The 8,460-nt window shown below is 43.6% G+C and overlaps 1 long non-coding RNA gene across 1 annotated transcript in view; it reads right to left on the bottom strand.

Annotated features, from left to right (window-relative positions):
• Nucleotides 1–4,743: 4,743 nt before the first annotated feature.
• The window catches only part of LOC125756926 (uncharacterized), a 5,296-nt gene continuing 1,579 nt past the window's right edge, over nucleotides 4,744–8,460 (bottom strand). The window contains exon 2 of the long non-coding RNA XR_007414882.1: nucleotides 4,744–7,124. This is a non-coding gene — a long non-coding RNA (uncharacterized LOC125756926). The remainder of the gene's footprint in view (nucleotides 7,125–8,460) is intronic.

The following is an 8,460-nucleotide window of genomic DNA, read 5'->3' as shown; positions in this document are numbered from 1 at the left end:
ATGTGGGGGTGAAAAGCGTAGTCTGTCCGGCAAGATGGTGCCCCTATACCAAGGGCACGAGTCAGCTCTTGGGATCAGTCGTAGCTGATCTTTCAGGGCCGGGCTAGACAGCAGCACCTCCCACTCTTCCCATGTGACATTTGTGCCGTGCTCTTCTCTGTGCTCCGCACACTCCCACGTGATGTGTAAAGGTGTTGCTCCACAGCACGGACATATGTCTCTATATAGTCCGTGGGGTATGGAGACTGTGCAGATTTATGCAAGCGTTCCAGGGGCGTAGACAACGGGGGGGGGTGCATACACCCCCCCCCCCAATTTCCAATTTTGCTTGCGCATATATACACGCACACACAGAAACACACGCACGAAGTATGGTTGAACAGCCTCTCCCCCGAAAAAAATTTCTGGCTACGCCCCTGAAGTGTTCGTCTGTAGTCTTCGTAGCACGGTCGCCTCCACAGCACTGGGTTTGCCATGCGGGGGTGGATAGATCTGTCTATTTTCCCTATAGTATCTAAAAATCGTTGCGTACCAAGGGTCTAGGGGGGTAGGGTCCTGTATTTCAGAGTCTGGGGTGCCTTAGCGATTTGTAAAGCCTAAGCCGCGTTGGCGGCGGGTACAGACAAAATCACCAATGACATGATCAGAAACCTAAAGGACGAAGCCAATGAAGCTCTCACAAAATACATAAACAAACATTGGCTTGCAGGAACTGTTCCACGACAATGGAAACATGCTATTTTGGCCATGGTGCCTAAACCAGGGAAAAACTTGCATCGAGAACATGAGACCCATCTCGTTCACGTCCTGCTTAGAAAAAATCTTAAAAAACTGGTCAACACCGTGCTCCCAAGTCATCTCGAGAACAACCAACTAAAGCCCAAAACCATGTTTGGCTTTCGTCCACACCTTTCAACGCAAGAAATCCTACTACTGTTAAAAAAACAAGTACTCATGGACATCCCTAAGGTTGGGAAACACATCATTAAGGCCGTTGACATAAAGGGAGCCTTCGATAACATCAGTCACAAAGCAATACTTCAGTCACGAAGCAATAGTGTGAAGAGCAAATATTCCAATACGTCAAACGTTTCCTTATTAACAGGACATCGGCTCTGCCGCACGAATTCACAGGGCACATAATTTAGCCCAGAAACCGAACAAAAAACCACGGCTGCACAGCGGAGTGGTTTCTTACAAATTTTTCAAATCGAGCGTTTTTGCAAGTAAACGTGGAACAAAATCCATCCGTTGAACATTCGCGAAAAAATACTTTTTTACAAAAAAATCCATTGTTACGCTACAAATTACGTAAATTTGAAAAGGCACTTGCGCTCATATAAATCATTCAGACTGATTATTATTTAAAGACGTGCAACAAGGTGGCAACACTGGCAAAGAAAAGAAGAGACCGAGAGTCGTGCGCATGCGTCGCTTTATTTACGCAAGTATTTTGCTCCCAAAGGGGCATTCTGGGGATCGGTGTGCGCGGCTTTGTTGTAATGGTGTTTTTATGAAAATTGTTGGTCCCGCAATGACGTTCTGGGGCTCGTTTTGGTGCTTAGTAACGTTTTAGTCGTTTGTGTACATCCAGAGAAAACGTTTCGGCAATTTTTTAGAAATATTAATTTGGGAGCTCCGCATTCGGGTCATTTCGGTAGATCCGAGGGAAGCACATGTTATTGGGCTAGTCGGTTCATGTTCTTTCAGAAGCCACGGATGTGGCTATTTCGCGCAAAGAAATCACAAGGGAAGGGTTAACCTCAACCGTTCTTTTGTGATTTCATTGCGCGAAATAGCCACATCCGTGGCTTCTGAAAGAACCGAGGGAGATGGTGTAGTTTATTTGGTAGCATGACAGCTGGGCCATCACAATCTGGTAACCTCGGTGGGGGCGCAGCATTAGCTGACGCTTGCAGCTGTGCAAACTTTGTCTTGTTTTCAGTGCTACACACAAAGGCGTTGTTTATAAGAAATTTTCGCGGCTTCCTCAACGAAAAGACACGTGAACTCCGCACAACGTGACCAGCCACGGTGGGCTAGTCGTTAGAGTGCTCTACTGCTGACCCCATGGTCGCGGAATCGAATCCCGACTGCGGCGGTCGCATTTTCAGCGGAGGCGAAAATGCTTGAGGCTTGAGATTTAGGTGTACGTCAAAGAGCCCCTCATGGTCTAAATTTCCGGAGCCCTCCACTACGGCGTCTCTCATAATCATACCGTGGTTTTGGGACGTTAAACCGCAAGAATTATTATTATCCGCACAATGTCTTCTAAAATTTGGGAATATTTGATGCCTGTCCAGCTACCAGTTTATCACGGGCAGTCAGGGACCGCAATGGCGAGTTCGCTAGGGCGATTCATGCTCGGAATCGTTTTTTTTTCTCAAATGATGCGCGGGCTTTATTCATAAATAAGTGGACCCGGAAGCATGTTGTTGTCAACGTTTGAAACGTTAAGCTCGAGAGCTAAATTCTTCAATTTCATAACACATCCTAAGCGATTACATTAAGACATGTTCATTGAAAGTGCCTTTTTTGTCTAAGTTTTAAGCATGCGGCATCTTTAACATATGCTCTGTAACGTAACTACAAGTGTGCGAATAATTATGCTGGAAATAACGAATCCCTTTGTTAAGGAAATCAACATCTCGCAGCCATCCCAAGCAGCTGTCAGGGGTTCCTCAAGTCCGCTGCACAGCATCCGCTCGGATACAAAAAACTTCGAGGCCTTCAAGAGCAGAACGCGATCAGGCCCCGCTCTTCTCAATCGCTTCGCTTCTCGGTGCACACCGTGCCGCACGGAAGGGAATCGTAACATTTGGAGTTTTCAAACTGTCCTAGAATGCGTACTGCAAGTGCAGTTGCCAAGTGCCCACTACGCCATAATTCTTCCTTTTGCGAGTGGGCCCACTAATCGTCCGTAAGGCTACATGCTCAGCTGCTGTTGGTAATAATGATGATTATTAATTCCTGTGCGCATTGTAATTGGTGGGCCTTCAACGAATTGTGCAATTAACGTATTGGTGCGATTCCACGCTTACCACATGGACACTCCTCGCACTGCGTAACAAAGTGTTTTCTTCCGAAACAATTTTGGAGCAAGGGCCTGGCAGAACACCTGTTCGTCACGTCCTAGCATCGTCGCCCACTCGAACCGAAGGCTTCGATCGTTTATTTATTAGCGACAACCTCCAATTCTCACGGACAGCGCAGACTTTTCTCTCGCAACCAATAACGCCGGCATTACTGCCAAACGAGCTCTTTAACGCTATCGCATTAATATTGCGGTCTTGCATGCCTCCCCAAGAATACACAGAAGCCATCCTACCTTCTGTGAATTCTACTCGTCGTGATCAGCAGTATTTAACAAACTAACTAGTTTAATTTACGAGTGAGCGCGATGTTCGAATTGCCATGAGCCGCTCAATAAAGTTGTTTGTTATTTGAAATGCTTTCAGTTTGTCTGACATTCAATACGCTCACCAAAACGTTTTTTTTTTTTTGCAGTGGTCATTTTCGCAAATGCAGTCATTTTCGCGAAGCTTCTCGTGAATGGGCACGGGACGCGTCGAACCATATATACATAATCAACAGCCATAGAGTTTCATACTATTACCTACAGGGGAATCTGGCGCTGCGATCGTTCAAACGCCAAGGAGAATGATTGGAAGTACTGGCTTCAGATTGGATTGCGTTAGCTAGTGAAATGTCTACAAGTCTTCTACAGTTTCAGTTTCGTTCCGCGCGAAGCCGCTGTGTCCTGCCGCAATACCTGCGATGTTCTCTGGCGTGGGTGCGTGTTGCGGTGCGGCGCAAAGCACTGTTGTTGAAAGTGGCTGGAGCGTGCTCGTTTGCGGCGACATTGTGACTTTACAGCTTGCGTTTGACAGTTTTAGCAAGGCGTCCTTCACTCACCGCTCCGCACTGATGTAGCTGCACAGAGTTCACTTTTATATACATATATAAATCGCGTCGCGCAGTCAACTTCGCTGCAAAACTAGGGCGAAGCGAAGTGGGCGCTCCGCCCCCAGCGACGGATACAACGACGAGCTCAATCGGCCTGACAACGGTGCGACAGAGGCGTTCTGCGCACGGGCAGACGTGCCTGGCATCGCAGCAGCAAATACTTTTTGTATTTCTCGCTTGATACAGTATTTTTATTTCCGCAAATAGATTATGCATGCGTTTGAGGGAAAAACACGCGTGTTTCCACTGTTGTAAAAACATTGATTCATTATTTGGCAATGCAAATATGGAATACAATTGCGGACCAGTGCATATTACCCTGGTCGTTCTCACGGTCACGCAAACTTTCCGGGAAAAGTTTAATAACATTATCAAAACCACGATATGATTATGAGAGACGCCGTAGTGGAGGGTTCCCCTTATGAAAATGGTGATGTCCTGGAAGTGTACTGTATGGTTCCCCGAGGCAGCATGAGGACACAACCTGTATGTCTCCCAGATGTCGCGATTTGGCCGCTTACTTTCTGTGTCCTCCAAGTGTCCGTCCTGTATGTGTCCCATCTGTGACCGTCCTGTATGTATCCGATATGTAACCGTCCTTTATGTCTCCCAGATGTCGCGATTTGGCCGCTGACTTTCTGTCTCCTCAAAGTGTCCATCCTGTATGTGTCCTATAAGTAGCCACCTTTTACGCAGACCAGAAATTAGGCCATTGCATTGCCTGTATGATGCAGCATATTACGGCTGCTATAATTTGGATGTACACGCATACAAAACTTTGCAATATTACTCATTTATTATCATTTACACTGTACAGATTAGAGCACTTCATAGACAATATTCAAACTGGCAACGTACATATGTCGGCGGTTGAAGAAAAATAAGATTAACAGATCAGCCTTAACCCCATAACGCCTCAACACATGATTAACATTTTAAAAGGTTTAACTTGTTCTGCATCTTTTTTGGTAATGAAGAGTACATTCATTTCTGAAAAACGCAAAAACAAATGTTTTAAGAAACTCGTCATGACAGCAATTTATGACCAAGAGGCACTTCCCAAGGCATTATAAACACTATGGGCTTCTTAGATAAGCTTTGCACGCCTAAGTGTATCAGAGTGACTTGTTGGGCTTCATGGGTTAATTACAAATGTATGCAACCTTCTAGAGTGGAAGAAGTGGAACAATCATAACTTCACAACAAACTCAGAATACACAAATAAAAAATACTGCAATAAATGAGGAATGTGACAAACGTCAGTGCGCTACCCAGAGCTGCTCACAATAAATGCATGCTAAAATTAAATACTGCAATAAATTAGGAATGTGGCAAACACAACATCAGTGCACTACCAGAGATGCGTGGTTGGCACCAAAATGCCATACTTAGCATGCATAATTTAAAGCAAACTATAGCCCACACAAAAGTAGTACACTGCAAGTCACCCTTGACTGCTGAACCGAAGGTCACGCGATCAAATCCCGGCCGTGGTGGCCACATTTTCGATCGAGGAAGAAATGTTTGAGGCCCGTCTACTTAGATTTAGGTGCACCTTATAGAACCCAGGTGGTCGAAATTTCAGGAGCCCTCCACTACGACATCCCTCATAATCATATTGTGGTTAAATCCAAACACTTATTATTACTATACTTCAAACAACTAAAGCAAGCAGACAAAATAGTGTAGTTTAAAAAATGTCGCCACCATTCACCTCCCAATGCCGAGACTTACATTTCAATATTTCAGAATGCCTTCTGTAAGTTATCATTAACAAAGTTAAATATGATTAGGCATCATAGCAGGACATCACATGATTGCACTTAGAAAATGAATTTCCGGAAGACAATGGAATATGTATGATTAGAAAAGCATTAGTGCAGTTCCCCCTGCAATAATGCCCTCGTGGCGCTGCAGGTACTTGTACAAATAAAATAAAAAATTGACTCTGATGAAAAAAAAAATATTACAAAATGTACGGTGAATATTAAGGTGAAAATAAAATAGTGAATTGATGCACTACTGCCTTATCATAAAATTGAAAGTTCAATTTCAAAAATGATAACTGCACATAAGATATGAATTAAAACATGACACACGAGTCGAGAAAGCCGCTCACTCAATAGATTTTGAAAAGACAAAATACAAAGCTAAGGAAGCAGCATTGACACATTCAGGATTGTGCTTTATGGTTGCATTAAAATTCAGCCCTGGGAAAAACATGAAAACCAACTTTGCTGGTAAGTTATGTGTCCATGGGGACACAAAGTAAGACATTACCGCTGTCAGCCGCCCAATTAACTAAGATTAAATCATGAAATTTTTAGTGACTACAGCAAGCGGGCATCTTTGTATTGAAAAGTTGGAGGCAGTCGTGTTTCTACACAATTCCACTTGGAAGAATTCTTCTAGCATGTCTGTGCTGCGAGATATCCCGCTGCAAAGTTTAATTGTGGTTTGCATGATACAAGGCGGTGAGGATCAGCAAAATATTACTCCCTGGTGTGACGAGCAGTCACTGCTTGCTATCACCAGCCCGCAGGAAAAGGGTAACCGTTATCATGTTTGCCTATGCCTTCTACCCGCTGTAACATTAAACCTGGCACATCAGGGAGGAGCTTTGTGCCAGTGCTCAAGGTCCTGCATGTGTAATGGTGCAAGCCGGAATTAAACTTTGCAGCAGGATATCTGAGCCCAGACATGCTAGAAGAATTCTTTGAAGTGGAATCGCGTAGAAATGCAGCTGGCTCAAACTTCTTAATACATACATGCCCGCTTGCTGCAGTCACTAAAAAAGTTCATTATTAAATCTCAGTTAATTGCACGGCTGACAGCGATAATTATTGTCCCACTTTGTGTCCCCCTGGATAATAACTTATCTGCAAAGGTGGCTTTGACGTGACTTACAGTGCGGACTTTTTTATAAGAAAAACAAAAAGCTTAATTTTGAACACCCTCTACATGTGAGCTACTTGAATACAGCAAACGGGTGGTTGAAGTGGCCACTCCACTGTTCTCAGTGCAGTTCCCCTTGTACAGGAAACAGAAGCCATGCGCAGCTGCTGTACATCAGCAACGAACTTGTCCATGAGCCACCATTGATGACAGGCTTGTCCGGATTTTTTTCACACTCACTTTGTACAAGGAGCACGTATAGGCTGCAATGGAAACAACAAAATAACAATTTAGTGACACTAGTGTCTGTTAGCAAAGCTGAATTCCTCACACGTTCTTTTTTAATTGATCTGGAACATTGTTTGAGACAAGTTTAAAACAAGCAGGACGTACAGAAACTAGAGAAGTTACAAGAAAAACGTGTTTGATGCATTCTTGGTGAACACAGTCGCAACCTTATGAAAGTATATGGAATTTCCACATCGCAGATGTGTAAAAAATATGCTTGAATATTGCTCCTGCATAATGCAGGGTGCGCTAGGGTGTGCTTTCTCTACAGTACATTCGTACCCTGAAGCCTAAAATACAGAAGGAGTAGTCACGAAATGTTTCACAAGAGCTTAACGTACAGTATGCTCCGATCATGCTAGAATTGTGTTCTTAGTTCTGTGTGGGTATAGATGCAGTGCACGGCCACCATATTCAGTGGCACCTGACTCCACTCAGTTAGATATACATAAAAGGAATGCTCCGAAATAAATGCAATAAAATGCGTGTTGTGGAAGAACTTTTTATGCCTCTGATGTCGAGGATCTAACCTTACCATTTTAGCTTGCTCACATACTAACGCAACGTTACAGCTCTTAGGAAAAGATGCCCCCTGTTTGCTGTATGTGTCAACCACGTGTAATTGAAAGTTCTGTGCGTGAGTAATATCATTGGCTGCTATCGGTAAATTCTGTTCTTGCAGCTAGCCAAACCTATGTGTGAGTATGCATTCACACAGGCACATTTGTATTCCTGTAGCTATATTATGATACTTATACGATGTGTTCCTTAAAGGGAATGCAATGCAATATGCACCATATGAATATTTTATTTATTGCACAAAAGCACAATAGCACTGCACATACATGACATTATGCACATTCATCATGTATCCATTGCAGGTAACATGTAAAATTAAATTATGTCTGCTTGCAAACACAGCTAACGTAGCTTTCTTCAGGCTGCTCACATTGGGATGATTATATAATGTCAGAAATTGGTTTCACTCTACTACTGTGTGCTGCTAAATTGCGGTCATTAGTTTCAATGATTCTGGTTGGCTAAAAAAGCAATACTCCTCACTAATGCATCACAGGCTGTCTAATGGCCATGTGGAGAAAAAGGTGGAAATGCTAAGACTTACAAGGCACCAATCTTGAACCACATGCCATCCCAATAAAGCATGCAGGCTTCTGCAACAATCTCTGGCAACCAGAATCCTGGAAACTATTGACCACAATTTAGCAAATACACAATAAACATTCGATGAACCTTATTTCTGAAGTTGTATAATTGTTTCAATGCCAACAGCGTCAAAAAGCACAGTATAGA

This window comes from Rhipicephalus sanguineus, chromosome 1, assembly GCF_013339695.2.
Source record: "Rhipicephalus sanguineus isolate Rsan-2018 chromosome 1, BIME_Rsan_1.4, whole genome shotgun sequence".
Classification (NCBI taxonomy): domain Eukaryota; kingdom Metazoa; phylum Arthropoda; class Arachnida; order Ixodida; family Ixodidae; genus Rhipicephalus; species Rhipicephalus sanguineus.
This window is presented reverse-complemented; position numbering and strand designations above follow the sequence as displayed.